General features: G+C 38.2%; 1 pseudogene; it reads right to left on the reverse strand.

Annotated features, from left to right (window-relative positions):
* Window positions 1-2,816: 2,816 nt before the first annotated feature.
* On the reverse strand, window positions 2,817-3,320 carry LOC149138048 (secreted RxLR effector protein 161 pseudogene; annotated as a pseudogene).
* Between the last annotated feature and the right edge of the window lie 20,061 nt (window positions 3,321-23,381).

Consider the following 23,381-nt stretch of genomic DNA (forward strand, 5'->3'; position numbering starts at 1 on the left):
CAAACAATCTCCTTTTCACCAATTAGAACTGAATCAAGTAGACACTTCTCTGACAGCTGTACCCAAAACACAATAATAGTAACCACACACCAAATTCTGAACCCAGAACACTGCAACAATAAACAGAAGCAGATAGAACCCAAGTCAAGAGATGTACGCTACTTCAATAACCTGAAACCTGCGTGCATACGCTTTTGTGTTTGGACCAACCTGCGTATACGCTGTTTTTATTCACTGAACCAACGTGTATACGCGCCTTCGCTTCACTGAACCTGTGTACAGATCTATAAAGGATAATTCACTCTTTCAAATATTCAGACATTAATTAACCCAGATTATCAGATTTATAGATCAAGCATGCGCCACATATAACAGATCAAAATCATACAAAGATACTATTATTCAAGCCTTAAGATTATGACCCATCAATAGAACTTATCCTTCTCTTTGCGCTAAGGTTCCTCCTTCATTCAGATCCAGATCTGCACCATAACCCCAATCACCAATATTTCAGATCTAGCACTTATTAGATATTCAATTAATTCAGATGATACTTTGCCAAATGATCTCCTTCCTCTTTTATAGTCTTAGGCCTTTCACAATACCACGGTCCAAAACCATAATAAAACAATACCATGGACCCAATACTTGGGATCAACACTTCTGACGAGATACCATGGTCCAAAACCATAGGTTCAAATACCAAGGACTAAATACCACGGACCAAAAGTAAGTTCTCCAACATATACGCGCTTTTCCTTGCATGAAAGTGCGTGTATACGCATACGCGCCTTTGTAACGTCTAACCTGCGTGTATACGCGCCTTTGTCTAGGTGAACCTGCGTATATATCTTTTTCCTTCATTCTGAGAGCCTGTACTGAGATCTGTCACCAAAGTGAGTTGCCATCAAGGACAACACCTGTGCCATAGCTTTAAATCAGTGCCACAATGCCAACATATGTGACTTTGTAGTCCCAATGTTGCCCCTCCAAAGATGCGCATTGACCCTTGGTTAGCTTCCACATGGTTTCATACCTCTTGATAGCCTCGAGATGTTGAAACATTTAGCTAGATGGCCGAGATGTTGACTTATTTGATGATGTGGCTAGATGGACCCAGGATACCCCTAGGCTAGCCTTGATGTCATTTGATGGACATTACATTGTTCCAGAGCTCATATTAGGATGAAGATCAACAAGATGATTTGGGAGGGGTAACACAGTATGCCTTGATGTCAACACTTGATCTAGTTGATGCCACATCTTTTTAGGGCTTTCATCATAATATTATGAAAAGGTGACTTGATTACCCTCGTATAACTAGAGGGGAGTCACTTTTCATTATTCATCATCAACATTCACTCTCTTCTTCTCTAAAGGAATGCGAACTAGCTCTTGTATTTATTCTTGGAGTCAATGTGATCATCTTGGAGAAAATTGTCTTGGGAGGGGGGGTTTTTACATGGAGAGACTTTTGGGATTGATTGAAGTGATTCTTGTTGGAATTGTCTAAGTTTAATGTCATTTTCTTCCATTTTACATATTATATTTATGAAATTAGGATTTCTATGTGTGCCATATTAAAAAGTTCTATATTTTTTCTTGAAATCTTGATTCTTAATGGTATACAAAATTTGTCTGGCAAGAATCCATCAAAGGAACATGTCTCATGCATCCTTATACCTTAAAATCTCCTAGATAGAAAAGTCAACTATGGTCTCTAGGTAAAGAAATTCCACCTTCCACCCTCTTCATTCAAGGTCCTCTAACATTGTGCTTGCCCTAATTGACTCCATTGCCTAATTATGTAAAGAACACTAGTTTGGTAGGTGTTGATCATTATAAAATTTTCATTTTCTTTAGTAACTAGGGTTAGGGCTAGCTTACAATTTACATTTTATAGTAATTCTATATCCATATGTTATTGCCCTATTGGAAGGGATTACATTTAAAAAATAATAAAAGGCAAAAACTAGCATTAATTGCATGTTTAAACACTAAAATTGGGTAGCCTCTAGAAATTCAATCTGCGTTTCCTGTAATTCTCACTACCCTTTCTTGCAATCACACTACTCTTCTTGCAATTCGAATTGCCATTGGAAAACTTGATCTGGGTTTCTCGGTAACTCGCACTACCTTTGGGAATTCACTCTAGCAAATCACACTATTAAACTAGCAAACTCGAACTAGCAAATTCGACTTCTTGCAAAAATAATTCGGTCTCCTTCTGTCACTCAGAAACTAGAAATCCCTGTGAAGAATAAACTATGGCAAATTTCTTTTTTCAATTACTGTTGTTGAAATCCTCGTGGTGTCTCTAAAAATCACCCACTCGAATTGATCTCCAAAGTTGCCAATTGATCTTGTTTATAATCTCTCATTCACAAATGAATCGCCATGGTTAGAACTTCACTTGCTCCAATTGATGGCTAAGATCAACTTAGAAACTTTCTACTAGCTTCTGGAGGAAAATCGATCTTATCGCAACTAATGTCAATTAATTATCCACTTTCCCTAAGTTTAACTTAGGAAATAATAAATCACTAATTGACATAAATAAGATATTTCCCTCAAGAAAAATTACGTGGGCTTGGAGATAATTAATTCCTTCATGTTCTTTGCCTTAATGACACCTTTCAAGGCTACAACACTTGTTTGAGCTACAAAATCTAACACTCCCTCTTAGCAAGGAAGTTGTTCTTCTTAACACCCAACTTATCTCTAAAGAAAACCATTTTTCCTTTACTCAAGGCCTTCGTTAGAATGTTTTCTATCTACAGATCTGTATGCACATACTATAGTCAAATTGATCTACACTATACATAATCCCTAATGAAGTGGTGTTTGATGTCGATGTGCTTTGACCTATCATGAAACATTGGATTCTCTGATAGCTTGACGCAACTCTGATTATGACGGTAAATGCTGGTTGACACCATCCTTTGACCAAACAATGCCATTAGTAGCTCTCGAAGCCATTTGGCTTCAGTACACATGCTCGCTGCCATGTTTTCTGCTTCTACAAAGCTTAATGCAACTGGCTTTTGTTTCCTACTGTTCCAAGAGACAATCCTTGATCCCATGTTGAAGCAACACCATGATGTGCTTTTCCTATCTCCTACATTACTTGCCCAATCTGCATCAGCATATCCCATCAACTTGACAGCATCACCTTGAATATACCTCAACCCATACTCAACTATACCTTGTAGATACTGCAACACATGCTTCGTTGTTGTCCAATGCACCCTCTTTGGTTCCACAATGAACTGACTGAGAATATTGTCTGCAAAGCAAATGTTCGGTCCTATGTTGACCATGTACATGAGAGAGCTAATAAGTTGTCTATATAAGGTGGGGTCCATTGCTTCTTGCTTCGATGCATCAATCTTCTTGGTATGACAAAATTGATCTAAAGGAAGTTCATTACTCAACAAGGAGTTTTGAACCTCTAAAGAAGACAACTAGTAAGAATTGGACTCTAATGCAGAGATGTGAATACTTGTCATTACACTACTTTAAAGTTGTGAATGGAATGTATAAATGTGAAGACCTCTCATTACATTACCACCAAAAGTGTTATTAACATCAATCTCTTTTAGGACACAAAATGAGATTAAAGTTAGGGTCCCCAAAGAACAAACTATAAAATTTATTCCACCTTACCTAAGGAAGGTTGATAAGATTTAGGATATAGGAAAAAGGTGTAAGAAATATAGTCAAACATACAACAATAGAAACAAAAGAACCATGTTAATAAACATGAAGGTTTTATATTCAACAAACTTGTTAACAAACTTCAAAATATGGTGTGTACACTACAATGGAACGTCAACAATGCTCAAATTGGGAATCAAATCAAACCTTCACAACTAGTTAAAGACAAAGTTGATGTTGCTTAGAAAGCATCCTCAACTAGAAAGAATACTATTTATTATTCTTTGAGGACAAAGCATTTCACTAAGGGGTGGTAATATAACAATCATAAATGATAGTAATTATAATAGAAAATGATAAAAATTAATTCAGGGGTGGAAAGTTTGAAGGAAATCAAGAAGTAATCAAACATACAAACAAAGAAGCAAAGTGTTAGGCTCGGAAGGTAACTCCCAATGTGTTGATTTCCATCAATGTCAATATCATTGTATAAAAAAGAATGATGACCTTTGGGATTTTCATCAAATACACAAAGAAGAAATTAATTATTGGTCACTTCAAGTCTGCTCAATCAGGCCCTACAAGTTGGCTCCTTGAAAGGTCATTAAGTTGGTCCCATAGGGATAATTAGCCTTCTCACGATGCCTATTAATAAGAGGTCGTTCACATTCATTTTGTCCACCATCAAGCTCAAACAATTCGGTTTGTAATCACAACTTACTCGGCCTTCCATTTCAGAACATAGCCACACATGCGAAGAGGAGTTTAAGGGTTCTTTCAATTGCTATTTGGATCAACTTCAAGGGCTCGTTGACTTGGGATCATCTCTACCTCTGTATTGTTACCTCTTTTGTGGCCGAAAATTGTAGAGAGGCTTGCTCTCCTTTCGTGAAATAATTTTGAAGTTGATAGAGGGATTTTTGGGTATATTTTCTCAACAGTTCGTTGGTGATTACAGTGGGAACTTCATCCTTATATTATAGTGATCTTGTTGAAGAATGTAACTAGTGTCAGTCTTCATAATTGTGCTTGAGTCGTCATGTAATATGTTTCTTAAAAGAAATTTTTATTATTATTAATTCGACTGATTAAAGCATGGGTTTCATGCTTGGGTCAATAGTCAATAGTTCAAAGCACCCATTGAGTGCTCTAGGATTTTTTGAGTCAAATTTATTATGTAAACCCCTCTTGGGAACATTTATTTTGGTCATGATGAACCCTCCATCCATCAAGAGCGCAAGTCAGCCTCAAAAACTCATAAATTGATGCTATCTACAAGTCAACCTGTCAACTATTCATGTCAGCCCAATTTTAGACAGAAACCACCATAAATAGCAAGGTGAACTCAGCCTATTGAAGTACACTTGGATCTGTGATTTCTGAAGTAGAAGGATGAAGTGCGAAGAACATAAAAAGTACTCTATTGCAAGATGAAAAGACTCTATTGCAGGACAACCAAGTGAGGGTAACTCAGATCATCTACAGCACTGAATATTGAGTATCTACAGGACCGAAATCTTGACGTGATTACAGATTGAAATATTGCAAGACGAAATTAAAGATTGAAGTATCTGAGGCTTCATGTGATTGCAAGACAAAATTGCTATTGCAGAGTAGAGGACGAATTGCAGAAAGGACAATATTGATACTTGATGGATGGAGGGGTGATAATCTGTGTCAAAGGTCTTGATTGTCTTACTTTGATTTGAATCTATTGAAGGAAGAGTTTGAGTGGGTTTTCCCCTCCTTAGGGGTTTTGCCCTCGCTGAGTGCCTACATCTGGTGTCTATTTGTTTTTCATGTCTTGATAGCTGTTTGATGATCAAAGAGATAATAATAACTAGAAGAAGAACTTAATAAGATCACAAGCATCTATCACAGTTAAAGAAAAATCAAATTTAAATGCTCTAGCTAAGCTGCCCTAGATTTCTCAACATGGTATTAGAGCTAAGGTTTACATTGAAGGCAACTGGAAAAATCACTAACTCCATGGTCATTGTCAAGATTGTATTGTCATCTAAAAACTACAGGTCCTATAATCCGAGATTGAAGAATTCAAATTGAGTATAGGAATCCGAGTTCAAGGTACAAGAATCCGTGTTCAAAGCTACAAGAAAGGTACAGGCCCGAGAATCACAGTGAGTTGAAGCTCAGACACAGAGATAAGGATAAGACAAAATAAGGATGAATACAAAAAGTTTAGTTATAATACACAGGTCTAAAATTCTTCGAAGGCATATTATTGTCACATAGTGTAGTTGCTTTAATATAAAAAAGCCACCCGAAGCTACAATGTTCATGTGTTCTGTTCATGTCATCCATTTAAAGCTGCAGTTGAAAAGCCATCTAAAGTTACTATTCATGTGTCCATCTATAGAGATTTGTGTTCATGATAGGTCTGAAATAACCATCCAAATTTTGGTGTCACCTCATCAGTGAAGTTCCTCTTGAAAAGAGGAACCAAGACCAAGCAACATAGAGGCATTCTTAACATCATTGGAAAACCTTACTACAAGTTACAGTCAACATAAGGATTTGAGAGTTGCAGTGCCATTCTAGAGATTTGAGTTACAATCATACAAAGCTATGGAGTTCATCCAAATTACAACCATTTGAATTACAGTGATCCATGAAGAATCCAAGTCTTAAAATGTGGTGAATACAAAAACTACAGGAATACAAGAATGTGAAGATGATCTCGAATTGCAGTAAGAACCAAAGTAAGTATTAGTCAACGTAATCATAAAGAGATGTATCTAGCTTTCATGAGGCTGGAAGAGTCACCTTGAAAATACAACGAAACCATCTTGACACCCCGTTGAAAGTAGGAAACCATAAAAACAAAATTCTTATCCTTGAAAGCAAGTAAAGTCATCTAGAGACCAATTCTTTGCAAGTAAGGATAAGATGAGTTTTTGTGGAAATCCCGAAGCTAACAACAATTAGTAACCTTGAAAGGAACATCTTGAAGAAGGATAAAGGATGAATTGGAATATTAGTAGCAAAAAAATTGGCGAGGAGGATCTTGAAGGCAGTCTTGAGAACTCTTGAAATCAAGATCTTGTAAAAGGTCCCACAACAATGTCCAAGTAATCATAGAAAAGAAAGGTACATGCTACAAGGTATAAAGATTATCGCTAAATTCAGAGGGAGCACTTCAATAAAGGGAATCCTACAAGGTATGTAGGAGCAACTCTAGGTATGTCTAAAACTATAGGATTTGTAACAAAACTTCTTCATTAAAATTATATTTAAGATTTTTCGTTTATTACTATCTTAAGTTTAGGGTTTTGAATCATATAAGATTCTTGTTAGGAAGATCAATCACTAGATTGAATCCATCTTTGTCATATCTCTTGTCATTTGTTCATTTTGTGAAATCCTAACCTTTAGGGTTCACTATAAAACCCTAACCTCATGATACTATGGGTATATCATTGAAACCCTAGTCTACTTAGGGTTTGTACAATGAAATTCATTCCTTGCTTAGGATATAACAATGTTGAAACCCTAGTCCTCTTAGGGTTGTTAGTAAAGAACCAATAAAGAAAAATCTATTCTTGTAATATTTAGGGTTTTGATGTTAGTATGACCCTAGTCTTTTAGGGATTGTTGTTTTTGAAACCAAAACCCTAGATTTATAAGATTTTTCATAAGTTAGGGTTCATTGTTATTAAACCCTAGATTTTAGGGTTTATGAGCAAGACCATTGTCTTTGCTAAAATGAGATCCTAGGAATGAAACCCTAGGTGTGTGTTCTTTTGCATAATCAAACCCTAGCTTATTAAAATTGTTGTATATCTAACGTTGATGTATTGATCTAGGGTTTACCGAAGTATTTATACAAGTCTCTAGTTTCTGATGATGAAACCCTAGATATGTATATGCTAGTATGCTAACTTGATTATTGAAGTATCTAGGGTACATATCAAAAACCCTAGTAAAGTCTGTCATGAAGTCCTAAATGCATGCTGTTAAAACTCTAGACATATAGAGTTATTATTGAATTGATGAAGCCTAGGGTTTATGACAAAACCCTATCCAGAAGTTGAAGTCTAGTATATAAAAGGATGTGTTTCTTGTGGTTTATGATCCTAACTAGGTTTAGGAACTTGATGTCTAAAGCTTGAATGTTTTTGATGCTTCGATTATGATGATATGATGCTTTTGTATACTAGTTGTACTTGCGATTAAAGTTTTGCAGGTACATGATCTTCAAGATGTTGAGGATGTTCGTAATTGAAGATGATAATAATGATGAGCATGATGAAGGGAGCTATAAGAGTGATGATGATCAAGATGACCTTGATGACAAAGCCTTGAAAGATTGTAAGTCTCTCCTATGTTATAAAAGAAAGAAGATGTTGTGTTGAGAGGGAGCTTGGATAGAAGAAATTATATATCTCCCTAGTTGAGAGGGAAGGCATACTATGACAATCATAGTAGAAACCATGTACTACAATTAGATATTTTTTACAAAAGACTTGAGAAGTACTAACGTTGTATTTGTTGCTGCTGAAGAAGTGAAAGAAGAAAGCTTCCAACAAGATGTATTTAATGATGATATAAGCGCATCAGAATAATTAAGGACCTCAAAGGTTTGTGTTTGCTTGTATATATATGTATTTGAAAGATTGTTACTGATTGGGGTTGTGCTAGTATAGGTAATTCTGTTCATAAGAAGGTTGAACACTTTGGAAGCGTGCTTGGGCAAATGGATATATCTGGTTTCGTTTATTAGGGAGAGATGAAGCATCTAATGGCAAGATGCTTGGGAGGACATCTAGCTGGCCTATTTGTTGATATATAGATTGCGAAGAGGGAGGGTGGCGTTGGTCATTGAGCTTCGTCCTTGGATACACACCTAGATCCTTGTGTTGGTGGTAGAGCTTAAAATCCTGATGGTACCTAGAGTTGGCTAAAACTTGAGTCCCCTTAGTCCCACTTGGATAGAATACCCTGGTCAAGTATCTAGTCTGTATCACTGCGTGTGCTAGAACTCTTCGTAGTTCATTTCATTTTGAGATCTTCCAGCGACCTTCATATGCATGTAATTATGAATACCTCCCTAGTTAGGAGGGAGTGTTGAAGGATGTAACTAGTGTCGGTCTTCATAGTTGTACTTTAGTCATGATGTAATATATTTGTCAAAATATATTTTTATTATTATTAATTTGACTTATTAAAGCATGGGTTTCATGCTTGGGTCAATGGTCAATAGGTCAAAGCACCCATTGAGTGCTCTAGGAATTTTTGAGTCAAATTTATTATGTAAACCCCTCTTGGGATCATTTATTTTGGTCATGATGAACCCTCCATCCATCAACAACTCAAGGCGGCCTCAAAAGCTCTTAAATTGACCCTATCTACAAGTCGGCTTGTCAACTATTCATGTCGGCTCAATTATAGACAAAAACCACTATAAATAGCAAGGTGAACTCCACCTATTGAAACACACTTGGATTAGCGATTTTTGAATTAGAATGATGAAGTGCGAAGAACATAAAAAGTACTCTTTTGCATGACAAAGACTCTACATGACCAAAATCTTGAAGTGATTACAGATTGAAATATTGTAGGACAAAATTACAGATTGAAGTATTTGAGGCATCATGTGATTGCAAGACAAAATTGCGATTGCAGAGTAAAGGACGAATTGTAGAAAGGACAATATTCATACTTGATGGATGGAGGGGTAATAGTCTATGTCAAAGGTCTTGACTGTCTTACTTTGATTTGAATCTACTAAAGGAAGAGTTTGACTGGGTTTTCCCCTCCTTGGGGGTTTTTTCCCTGGCTGAGTGCCTACATCTGGTGTCTATTTATTTTTCATGTCTTGATAGTTGTTTGATGATCAAAGAGATAATCATAACTAGAAGAAGATGAAGAACTTAATAAGAAGATCACAAACATCTATGACAGTTAAAGAGAAATCGAATTTAAATTCCCTAACTAAGTTGCCGTAGGTTTCTCAACAGACCTCAGATCTATATTTCAGCCTCCTTGTTCAGATCATTTCATTGGACGTAAGTGGAATCTCTCTCTTTATTTTGTGCAGACTTTGATTGGGTATCTCGTTGTTGTTTATTTTGGATTCAGTGGAACTTTCAAATGTACTATTAATGGACATAATCACTCTCTCATAAGGAAAGAATTTTTGGGTTTTCCCCTAGTGGGTTTTTCTCTGGCCGTGAGCCTAATCATGGTGTCTCTAGTCTAGTGCTTATTGTCTATTTTTCATTGTCTACTATGATCTCTATTTACTGCTCTTGTGGACAAGAAGTAATTTGCATCAATAGAAGTAGTTATCAATTTAGAAAAACTATTCTAGTCATTAGAACACTAGAATTTAAACATCCTTGACGATTAGGTGTCAAACATTCCCCCATTAATCTAAAGGGGTGTTTATGAGTCCAAGCATCATTTTGAATATTTCATATTTCAAACTATTCTCTTCCAAGTGCCTTGGTGTAGATGTCTACAATTTGCTCATTTGCAGAACAATGTCGTCGCTGAACAACCTTGGCTCAATCAAATGATACTTTGTGTTGATATGTTTGGTTCGATCACGGAATTTTAGATTTTTGGCCAATTTAATCGTAGATGTCTTATCAATGAAAAGAGGAGGAGTAGAGTTCACTTTGTTTCTCTTGCAAATCTTCAAGAATTTTCTTGAGCCACACAATCTCGTTGGTTGCGTCTGCAACTACCACATATTTTTCCTCTATTGTGGAATCTTCTAGAACTGACTGTTTGTAGGAGAAAGCTCTTGATCCAAGGCTCATAACATAGCTTGAAGCAGATGCTTCAAATATCCAATCAAGTTGAAGTCATCCACCTGTGAAGATTTGAGTCCAAAGTCTTGAGTTCCTTTCAAGTACTTTAGAACTCTTTTTGCAGCAGACCAATTTCCCTCACAAGGCTTTTGCATAAACCTGGAAATGATTCCAATGGCAAATTAAATATCTAGTTTGGTAGTGGTGAGATAGATAAGACTTCCCACAATCTATCTATACTTAGTTACATCCTCAAATTCATTTCCTTATTTGGATGTGAGCTTTAGATTTTGTTCCATTAGAGTGGACAAATGATTACATTTTGTCATGCCAAACTTGTTCAACAATTCCCCAATGTACTTCTTTTGAGGAAGGAATATATATGTTGGATGTTGGGTCACTTCAATTCCCAAATAGTAGTGAAGGCATCCCAAATTTGTCATCTGAAATCCTTTCTTCAATTCTTTCTTTATGGATGCAATATAATTTTCATTATTTTTTGTTATCAATAGATATCTACATATACCACAAGATAAACAACAATTTTGCCAACTTTCTTGACAAATAAAGTTGCATCATCAAGATTAAATTGTTTGAAATTTAAATTCGGAAGATGGTCATTGAGTTTTCCATACCAGATTCGTGGTGCTTATTTTAGGCCATACAAGGATTTGATGAGTTTGCATACTTTTTGTTCTTGCCCCTTCATGACAAAACCTTCTGGTAGAGACATGAAAGCATTTATTTTAGGTCTCCATTCAAAAAAACAGTTCTTACATCCATTTGATGGATTTTTCATCCGTTCTGAACTGCCAAGGCAAAGATGGTGGCCTATTTTGTTGTGGGGGCGAAGGTCTCTTGATAATCGACCATTCTTTCTGTGCAAATCTTTTTTCCACGAGCCTTATTTGTGCTTGTCAAGTGAGCCATTTGATTTTACTTGTTCTTGAAGACCTACTTGTAGCCAATTAACCATTTGATTTTACTTGTTCTTGAAGACTTACTTGTAGCCAATTGGTTTGGTTCCAAATCGAGGATCCACCAACTTTTATGTTCCATTCTTTATGAGAGCATCATACTCTTTGTGCATTGCTTTTTTCTGATGATGATGATGATGATGGTGGTTAACGTCCACTGAGACCAAATTGGTCTATCGGACCTATAATTTAGTTTCTAATTGTCTGGCTCCGCGTCTTTCTTGGCGAGATTGGTGCTGTAGCTTTCTTTTTTTTCTCTACAGTTTTCCAACTTTCTTTATCTTGCATCTCCTTCATCTCTTCTGGTTCTTGGGACATTGGTGTCTTAGCTTCGCGATCTATTATGTTCGCCCTTTTGAAGATAGTCGGAGAAGAAGTTTGGTCTATGAGATATGCTTTGTTGTTAAATGAAGATTTATTTTGTGCAGTGTTCGAATCTTCATCACTGTTGATGCTTGAGGGGTTGTCGAGTTCACTCTTTTGTGGTTGGGAAGGGCTTTCCCCCTGCTTGTCTTGAGAGTTGTTTCTTTCTTGCTCGATTTCTTCTGATTCAGAGTTTTCTTGAGAGTATTCTTCTTTGATGACAGTGTAGTGTTCTTTTTGTGCTCCTTCCCACCATGTAGATCTGTGGTGATTTTTTCTAGCAGAATTTTTTTGGGAGGCTTTTGGGCAATTTTTGGCTAGGTGGCCTGTCTCAAAGCAGGATCGACATCTAAAGAGGACACTTTCATAATCGAGTTTCTGATTCCACACATAGTCTTTACTTGTTAGGTGTATTTCGGCTGGGAATCCGGAGCTGAAGTCCATTTCCACACAGATGCGTGCATAGGTGGTTTTGGCATATTCCTCTGTTTCTGGGCACCTGCAGTAAAATTTCCCAATTGCATTTCCAATGGCTTTTAGCGAAGAGAAATTCCAGAGATGCAAGGGTAGGTTTGGCAATCTCACCCAAACCGGTGTTGAGGTTATCACTGTTGTTGAGGGATCGAAGGATGGGTTCCATGGCCTCATGAATAACCCTGATTTTTCCCAAAACCAAGGGTCGGAATCTAGAATACATTGTCTGCTTTTAGGGTTTTCAAAATCTACTATAAAGAAACCCCTAGCACAGGGGTATATATTAATTGCATCAGGAATTAGAGGCTTCCATACCTTCGAGATCCAACTGTGGAGCGCTGTCAGTCGCGGCCAAAAACCATTGAATCGACAGATTAGGGCACTTTCAGAAAACTTCAAAGCTTCATCAAGTGAGGCCTGAACCACCTGGATAGTGGGCGCTGGGGCTTCACTGACGATATGGGCAGGAGCTTGCCCCCCAGAGGCGGACAGAGCTGAGCCAGCAGCTATTTTCGCGAAGCTGGGAGCCATCTGGAGAAAAGGCCCAATCGATGAAGAGCCGTAGATCTAATCGCGCCAAGATCTAGTCCCAAATCTAGCCGCAAATCGCAGAAGGCCCAAGATCTGGCCGTAGAAGAGAAGAGCGGGTAGAAGAGCCGCAGATCAAGAGTGCCGCAAAACCTTTATTCCCAAGCCTTTACTGCAGATGAAGTAAAGTAGGGTGGGTTAATTACTCAGCGGAGGTTAACAACCTCGGCCATGCATTTGATTTGCAGTGGCGCGGAGAGCCACAAATCTGGCTGTAATTCGAACGGAGAAAATGCCCAATCGAGAAGAGCCGCAGAAGATCCAAAAATCTAGTCGCAGAAGATCCGCAGATTGCAGAAGAGCCGATCCCGCAGATCGCAGAAGAGCCGATCCGGAGCTGAAGTCGGATCTGGAGCTGGAGAAAATGCCCAATCGAGAAGAGCCGATCCAGCAAGATCGCAGAAGAGCCGAGCCGCAGATCCCGCAGAAGAGCCGAGCCGCAGATCCCGCAGAAGAGCCGATCCCGCAGATTGCAGAAGAGCCGATGTTATAAATTTCTAGCCGAGCTGCAGAAGAGCCGATCCGCAGAAGAGCCGAGCCGCTACAAATCTTTAGAAACAACTTCTTTAAAGTAAGTTGGTTCAAAATTAGTAGACATATTTAATTCACAATCATAAGAAACATCCATATTTTCAACTGAATCAGAATCATCTACATCATCTCCATTTTGTTTGTTGGGAACTTATAGTTCTTGTCTTTCCAACCTCATCAGGATGAACACTTTCAAGCATTTTAATGAGCCATTTTAGAGGACCTTTCTGAGATGGTCTAGGCTGCTCTATTGATTGAGGTGAGGTTGCATCTAGATTTAGCCTTCCAATCCTCTCAATCACATCACTCAGAGGGTCTTTATGATCTAGAGAAGTGGTTGGAACTTCATGAGGGGAGGAGAGCGCTTTAGAAGGAGATTCTGTAGATTGATCCAAGATAGGGATCACTCCTTCAAGATGTGGAATTTTCTTATCAAATTCATGAAAGGATTTTGCATGATTGAATCTCTCCAGATGATCAAGTTGCCGCTCAATAATAGTGTCAATTTTGAAAGATTTAAGAAAAATCACATCTCTAGACGATATAAACTTCTTATTTACCTCATCGTAGAGATGATATGCTTTGTTGGTATTTGATTACCCCAAGAAGATACACTTTCAATTGCTTGCACCAAGTTTGCATCTTTGTTCATTAGGAATCAGGGCATTGCAAGTGGAACCAAAGACCCTGAGATTCCTTATTGAAGGAATGTGGCCATACCACATTTCATAAGAGTCTTGTTTTTGAGAGTAGGAGATGAACATCTGTTTTTGATATATACTACACATAGAATCGCATCAACCCTAAACATCAACTTTACATTTTTGAAAAACATCATTGAGCGAACCATATTTCAGATAGTCTTGTTCATTCTTTCAGCGACACCTTTTTGTTGAGGGTTGTATGGCATAGTTATTTGATGTTGAATCCCATGTTGGCGAAGATAGTTTTCAAATTTATTAGAAGTATATTCTTTTCCATTATCGGCATAGAGAGAGCCAATATGTGATTGTGCATCAGTTTCAATACATGCATGCAAGTTTTTGAAAATTTCAAAAGATTTTGATTTACTTTTCAAGAAATATGCCCAACATATCTTGGTGTAAAAGTCAACATATATTTATTTCCATTTGCAGAAGGAACATGCATAGGGCCACAAATCAGAATGAGTCAGTGCAAGTTTTCTATGTGCTCTGCAAGCAGAATCATGAAATGGTTGTTTGCTATGTCTTCTTATGATACAAACATCACATTGCTTCAGTTTCCTTGGAATAGTTGGCAAACTACAAACACCATTTCGTTTTAACAAACGAAGACTATGTTGTTTGATGCGTTTCTTATCTCAACTTTGCCATTAAACATGTGAATGGAGTGTCTTTACTGGCGAATGTAAATAATAGACACCAAGTTTCTCCTCATCTTTGGAAGGAAGAGTACATCATGCAAAAGAAAGGAAGTCTAAGCAGTTTATAAGCTTTATGGTGCCAAGTTTGAATGACATGAGACTTGACTTGTTTGCAAATTATACTGCTTGTTCTACATTGTCATTGAAGTCTTCAAAGAATTTTTTTTGGAAGGTCATGTGGCAGGTGGCACCTGTATCAAATAGCCATGCATCTTTCCAAGAAGCAAATGGATTATGAAACTGATCTTCAATTTCTCCAATATTGAAATGGTTATCTTTATTACAATGAATACAATGGAGATCAGATTTTCCTCCTTGATGATATTTACCCCTCTTCCTCTAGAAGAATCTTGTGTGTAATTCTTCTCTTTTTGTGCAAGGCACACAACTTCTTTAGGGGATTGAGAAGTTGTCTTGAGAAGAGTTTCAAAAGTAATGTTCTTGAGTTGAGCACCAGCTTGTAAGGATTCAAGATAGTGAGAATATGTAGGATAGAGGGCCTTAACAAAGATTGTGAGAGGGATGTCAATTTTAATTCCAATGGCTTTTACATAATGCATGATAGCTTTAATCTTTGAGGCTAAGGCCAAGCAATCATCGTCCTTTAACTATAGCTCGAAGAGCTTAATCATAAAGTGAATTACGTCCAATTTTGAGTGCGAGTCATATAAATCTTTCAACTATTTTAATTCATAAAAAACATTTGCAATTGAAATAATATGACGACTCAACTCTTCACTTGCAAAAGCAACAATTAGGGCATGGGCCTTCTTATCCTTGTTCTCCCATATGGCAAGCCCTTTATGTCATGTGGGCTTAGCAAGCACATCGTTACTTTCTCCTTCACAGACATTTTTCCATAAGTCATTGAAGATAAGGGTGTGCTTGAACTTTCTAGACCATTCATGGTAATTCTCCTTGCGAGCGAGTGCTATGCCAACTATAGAAATGAGTGATGCATTTTTTTTAAACAAAGCTCTGTTGATACCTCTTAAACAATGGCAATGGTAATTGACACAAAAGCGTGGGTTGTAAGTAACAACAACATGTAGTTAATCGAACTCACAACTTATGATATGGCGTATATATGAGCTACCACTCGAGTCCGAGAATGAACTTGCGACATCTCTCGCCAACTGTCCTTTGTCTATGGGCTCGTAGCGAAGTTGGTGGCTTGGACGATGAACATGATACTCAATGTAAAAGTTCGTACACAAGATTGAGGAACTTCACCCAAAGATTCGACATCTGTTGGCCTACTAGCCGCAAAACACTTCCAGCTGTCATCAAGTAGCCTTGGAATAGATTCATGGGAGCAAATTGAAACTTCAACTGGCAAGTGTGTCGGGGAGGGGGGCTGGGGCGATAATGGACGCATGCGCCAGGCATTGAGTGAGTCGGTAGTGGATCGAATCACGACCAATGCTAGTAATAGCCGAAGAGCCCAAGCAACAATTCACGCTGGCGGGTGAGGTATATAGTGGTGGCAGAGACTAGGGGTCAGCAAGGAAAGACAAGCCGCAGGTAGTGTAGTCATCGGACTGCATGTTTGAGCACCGCGTGGGGAGACTTGAGTAGAGCGGTGAGACACTCAGGTAGCAACCAAGGACCATAGCCACTGAGTTTTAGATGACAGAGGAATTGGGCACAACGGGGATTGACGTAGAGGGAGCATTGTTGAATTTCCATGGCACTCAAGAATCTAGGTTTGGGTCTTACAGTCTCGAGCACAACCAAATTCAAATGGCACAAAAATACTACATTGCACAGTGGAATAAACACAACACTGAATCAACACGTACATAATAGACATTTTTTTCACTTTTTCAACCCAAATTCATTATATTAACAAATTTTAATACAATAGTCTAGGGCTCCCATACCAGGGATAATATCCCTCATACAATTTGCCCTGATACAAGACAACTAGGCTATGTATCAATTCCACCAACACTTGTGCACAAAACTTCCCTATACGTCGCTTGCAACTGCCCTTAATCTCGGCCTTCTTCAAGCACATAAAGAACCCTACCGTTTCACCCTTCTTTGGAAAAGACACTTTAATAGTTGCGGCTACCTTAGACCATATGCCGTTTGTCTATGGCGAATTTTCTCTTGGTGATGATGGCTCATATGGGGTCTTGGCTCCTTCTATTTATATGTTTTCTTTGGGTGCAACGAACAACACTTATGGGGCATCTCTTCAAGCCAGCTGACCTGAACTTTTTGTCACAAGCCTACTACACAAAAATAGAAAATTGTTTCTCTCATTCAAACGCTTCTTCCATGGTTGTCTTGGGATCCCTAAGTTCCTTTTAGGGTTCTCCACTTCCAACAATGGTTCAATTATGAAAATCACATTTGGTTTTGTGCCCATTGCTTTGGGTACAAAACCCCATGCTTGGGTATGCTTACCCACAAAGCCCATGTGGGACAAATTCCTCCACAACCTTGCACCCTAGGGTTTAGAGTACCTCACAAGCTACAAAACTCATCAAGCATGATGCAGAGGGTCAAGGGGCTGAGCAGGTGGAAGCCGCAACAGGGCTATTGAGCCAAGTTGCCTCTGCAGTGAGTAGTTGCAACGGCTAACTTAATCCCCTCTGCAGTGAGTAGTTGCAGCGGCTAACTTAATCCCACTAGTCATTGGAAAGCAAAAAGCGGGTCATCTAGATAATTAATTTAAAAAAAGGTGAAAATTATTGTTTGTTAGTGGGTTTGAGATGACTACTAGGTTACCTACCTTACAAGGGTCAGTTGGATGGGGTAGGAAATTTCAACCCATGGGAGGAGTAGATTGTTTTGTTATTTGAGTAGGAGTTGTGGGACATTGTGGAGAAAGCTATCCCAATTCTTACAAATCCTACTCAATTCACTAAGTTTAATAAGAAGAACGTGAAGGCCAAGAGAATAATCCTAGATTCCATTAAAGAGCATATTATACCTCATGTGACGGGGTAGAAGAATGCCTTTGAGATGTGGGTATCGTTAACCAAGTTATACCAGAATACAAACCAAAATAGAAAGATGGTGTTGAAAGAGAAATTGTGAAACATGAGGATGTTTGAAACTAACATAGTTGCATTGTATCTAACTAGGATCACTCAGATTAGATATGACTTGGCAGTAGTGGGGAAAACTATTGATAGTGAAGAGTTTGATCAGATCAGCCTTGAGTGGCTTTCCTTCGAAATGGGATGTCTTTGTTGATGGGATCATCGAATGGGAAAATCTGCCAAGTTGGGATAGATTGTGGGATGATTTCATACAGTCAGTGATAAGGAGACGTTAAAAAACTATAGGGCAACATGATGGTGGGGATACTGAGTAGAATTTCACTCTTGCTGTAAAGGGAAAAAGTAAAGTAAAGGGAAGTGGGGGATCTCCTTTCGTGACGGACATGGGCAAAGTGAAGTGCTTTGCATGTCACAAGACTGATCACTTTGTAAGCCAATGCCCATACAAGGAGGAGGAGGATCAGGTGGTTGCATCAACATCAATTGAGATTGATGCCTTTATGGAGAAATTTGAGAAATTTTTCTCTAGTTCCCCGTGTTTTTGACAGTAGTATTGGTATGTATGAGGATAGTGGGTTATGGCTATTGGACAATAGGGCGTCCAATCACATGATGAGGATGAGGTTAGTGTTTCAAGGTGTTTCAGAGATAGGCTCAAACTGCAGTTTGTTTAGTGGGAGTAGTATCATGTATGCAGTGAAGGGAGTTGGATGTGTCAGATTATAGCTAGAGTTAGGAGGATTTCTAGAGGTGACAAGGATGTTGTTTGTTTCAGGGCTAATGGTATATGTGCTCTCAGTATCAACCTTGGGGAATGATTGATATGGATTTTTTTCCTTTTCTAGGATGGATACGTGCTTCTATATTTAGAGGGATCGACCTTGGATGCACTTATAGTGCTTGGCATTAGACAGGGGTAGTCATACAGGTTGTTGGGACAACTTGTGGGTGTATCTGAGGGGATTGTGGATATAGGATTAGTGCCAGCCACTGAGAGGGGGCAATTGAATAGGAAGATTGATTCTTCAGGTATTGCCAGGAGACTCGGTATGATATGACATTGGTGGATGCTCAGGAGTAGGATCCTAGGAGCATAGCTGGATGTGGTAGGTTCTCAACTCAGGTAGCAGGACATGTTTCAGAGTTCGAGGGAGCAATTATAGTTATGGAGATGGGCTTGTTGAATTTTTGTAGCTCCACAGGTTCTTCTGGCCTTGTTTTGACTAGGAGGACCTTGTTTTGCCTCTTTAGGAGCTTGCATGCGACATGCAGAGTGTGCAAGTGAGTTGCACATACAGATGTGTTGCTTCATGCATGTGACATGCATGAGATGTGCATGTAAAGCAAGCTAAATTTATGACTTGTACTTGAGTTAAAGCAAAGAAAGTTAAACATTGGAAAGCTAACTAAAGTTAAGTCACTTATCTTTAGTTAACTTGACGAGCTGATTTTGGTCGTCAATCTTGGCTTAGGAAAGTTATAAATTGAGCCTAAATGTTGAGGCTAAGACACAACAATGACAGAAGATTCAAAAAGGCTTCTAAGTGAGCGTTTGTTGGGTCCATGAGAGTGCAAAGACGTTGGTGATCAGTTTTGTAATTTGTATTTTCTCAGTTGGGCCATTACCCCATGATGGGAGCCCAAGTAAGTTTTGTGATTAATTTATTAATGAAGAATTGTTGATTGGGCATAAACCTGTTTATGTGTATTTGATTCAAATCGGCTTTTTGCTTCGGCTATATTATTTTGTGTTAGGATTTTGGACATGTATTTGTTCAGTTAATAATTGTTGGGAACCAAGTAAAGGGTGCTGGGTTTAGTAAAATTCTAACAGATTTGTGATATGTATCTTGAAGTTTGGATGGCATGATAAGCCAAAACCACTTGGTGTGATGTACATTTTGTAAACTCATTGATATTCCATGTGCTATATGAAGCAAAGAGACAAAAGATAATAGTGCCTCTATATTTATAATGCAACAATAAAATTTGTGTAGGAGGAAAACCACAATACGTAGAGGTTGAATGTCATTCTCTGCATCATTAGGTTCCCAATTTGACAATGAGTGCACAACCAACATACCCAAATTACAAAATATCTATTGCTTGAGAGAAATATGATAACAGTGAGAAAGAATTTGTTTAGATGCTTTGAAAAGTGGGTAAAATGGAACAAGATCCTCTGCCCTCTCTAGTTGAGCAAGTAGAAGCAAACAACAAGAATGCCCTTAATTAACTGCACATCACATTACGTTTTATATGGTTATTTTTTCAAGCGTCCTTTTTAGGCTTTATACTATTTGAAACTTTTGGACATTCTCTAGTGGAGGATAGTTTCATCTTTTTGTTAGTTATATTGGAAGGTTTTGGACAAATTTGGAACCACAGAGAGTTGGATAGTCCCTCTTTTTGTATTATTATGTTGAGCGATTAGGTTACAACATTTTTTAATACAAAAGATATTTTTTCTTGTTAAAAAACTATGCCAATGAAGGTCAAAGGGGTCTAATCCAGTTAGAACAATTGGATTTTGAGGTTTTCATTTTGTAAAGCGACGACGATTCAAAATTTTTGGTGGTTCGAAGGTGACACCAAAAAAATTCTGCGATATTAAGCGCTGGTGTGGCTTAGGTCTGGTGTGATCCTTTAGTGATTTTGATGGCTTAGATGCCCTTAGGTTGTGGTTTCTTTGACCACAAGTTAGGCCTGCAAGTTTTAGACATGCTAGTAAACAAAATAAATTTTAGGGCTAAAGGGCATATGCCCTTTCACCTCTTGATCAATCAATGCATATAAGTATAATATCACAAGGCTTGGTCTCTTCATTTATTTGGTAATGAAGTTTGGCATTGGCGAATTAATAGAGGATAGCATTAGAGGTTAGGATTTGGTGGATTTGGGATAGGTATCTTGAAGTTTGGATGGCATGACAAGCCACAACGATTTGGTGTGATGTCCATTCTTCATTAATATTCAATGTGCTATATTAAGGGAGGCTACAAAAGATAATAGCGCCTCTATGTTCACAATGCAACAATGAAAATTCATGTGTAGGAGGAAAAGCACAATACCACATTGTTAGTTATTATGGAAACCTTCCTTCACTAGAATAGAAAGATTGAAATCTAGAGATAAATTGGTGTGATGTCCATTTTGTGAATTTATTAATATTCAATGTGCTACATGAATGGAAGAGACAACAGATAATAGGACCTATCTATTTATAATGCGATAGTGAAAATTTGTGCAGTGGGAAAACCATAACACTGCAATGGTAGTTATTATTGAAACCTTGCTTTGACAAAAGAGAGAGATCGAAAATCTAGAGGTTGAATGTCATGCTTTGCATCATTATGTTGCCAATTTGACGTTGGGCTTACAATGTCGTGAAAAATGATGCGATGATATATGTGCACCCCTGCTAGTATAAGGGGTAATATGTCTCATTGTTCGTCCATACTACAATTGAAGCTATTGGGTTCATGGTCTTTGTAACTTGCTCTACTAGATGTGGGTTTTCTCCCATCTGCGACATATCGAAACAAACCAACACATCCCAAGGTTTGAGAGGATATTTTAGCTTGCCATCCCTATGGGATCAACTCTAATGAACACTTTGTTTTTAGGTGTCTGAGATATTATGAAATTTGGAGGAGGTTTCATTGCTTAGTCCAGGATTAGGGAGTTCCCTACCTTAATCAGATATGAGTTGATTTATATGGATGGGAGGTTGTTATTTAAAGCCAAGGGACTCTGTGAGGCCTCTATAGCCCTAAGTTTTGTTAGGCTAATTACCACTTTCTTCATTCTATCTTTGCTTTATTGGTGGAGGCATAAAGTGTTAGGTGAATTCCCCTGTTCTTTAGTGAGATGGCAATAGATGTGAGACATGGCTAACTTTCTCTCGTTGTTATCAGACATGTCATCTCTAGGAGATCTCAAGGCCAAACTTGCTCACTACAACCTATGGCTGTTGGGTTGGCTCAAGTAGCTAGACATCCTTAAGGTTCTTTGCCTTGATGTCAAATTTGAGGAGAGGTAGATGTTTGCCCTAGAACTTCTCCTGAGGTAGATGTTTGCCTAGTTCCTTCTGTTTCTTTGTCATTTATATCTTGTGTTTTGATAACATGTTAGCATCTAGGAGTGTTCACAAAATTATATGCCACTAGGAGTATTTTATATTCTAATGTATGAGATAATGTTAATAGAGCTTTTGTTGTAGATATTTTATCTTTGAGTTTATTCATGCACGTCTTGGATGTTTGAACCATTGTTCTTTTATTCTTTTGTATATACTGAGTTCTAGAGGTGTTACTCTGTTATCTTCAGCATCTGATCATTTTGGTCCATTTGGTGCTAGATTGATGTGCTGTACATTCATCCTCCTCTTTTAAAGCTTCTAATGTTGTTTCATGGGTGTATTTTCATCATGAATTTCTTGATTCAATGAGGAATGTAGAGACTATAATATATTAATGGATGTTGGCAATGCCTTTTTAAATTGTAAGTTTATCCTCCCTCAAAGTGGGATCTGTCACCTATAGTTTGAGGTTTTTATGTTAGGTAATACCACCAAGGTCAGATCTATCTCTTGATGGAGGGCCCTTATCCTTGCCTGGTTTCTCTTAAGGAAATTGGAATTGGCATGCCATTGATTGGTGTTTTCAGGAGAATAGACGTGTCTTTTAGAACATGTTAAACACACATGGGCAACAAGAATAATCTAAAGGATAAAACATGAGAGTGCAATTTTTATTAACAAATGATTTACAGTTATAGTACATGTTGTGACTGTTGGGTTTCACATCCCAAGGTCTCTTGGACTCCTTTTGTCTATTCGGCTTCCACGCTAACCCATTGAAGATTAGATGTCCAACATTCCCCCCCTTAATTCGAAGGGTTATGTATGAGTCCAAGAAGAGAGCTGAAATACAGAATGTGCAAAAATGCATGGCAGCGCTAGGTTGAATGTGCTCTCTGAAATGTTGGTATAAAGGGCGGTGGTTTAAAGATGACCACCAACACTGGAACGCTTAGTGCAGTTCCCGAAACTCTTTCAAAACTGGCAAGAAGCTGAAGTCTTTTGCTAGAGGAAGTGCTCCTATTGTTTTGAAGAGGGAAACCTTCAACCAATAAAGGGAGGTCTCACCCCGCATAAAAGGGAGAACTTCAACCTGAAAAGGGAAGTCTCAACCTGTGATGGTTTAAGGATGACCAACAACTCTGGAATGCTTAATGCAATTCTTGGAACTCTTCCAAAACTGGCAAGAAGATGTAGTCTTCTGCTAGAGGAAGTGTTCTCAATTTTGTTCTTGGAATTCTTCGGAAATTGGCAAGAAGCTGAAGTCTTCTGCTAGAGGAAGTTTCCCAGATTACCAACTGAAGGCATGCTTAGGGGCATTGTTGTCTCTGGCTACAACTCTGAAACTGGTATGGCAGGTTGTGGCTCAGGCTCGCTTGATGTGACTTTGAAGCTTGTAGATGACCATCATTGCCCCTCCTGTCAGATACAAGGTGAGATGATGGAGAAAACTCAACTGCAAGACTGTTCAATACTTTGGAACAAGTTCTGACATGTGATTGGAATATCTTC

The sequence above is a fragment of the Pinus tabuliformis genome, chromosome X, assembly GCF_031772625.1.
Source record: "Pinus tabuliformis cultivar Carrire ecotype Pingquan chromosome X, CPIR1, whole genome shotgun sequence".
NCBI classification, from domain to species: domain Eukaryota; kingdom Viridiplantae; phylum Streptophyta; class Pinopsida; order Pinales; family Pinaceae; genus Pinus; species Pinus tabuliformis.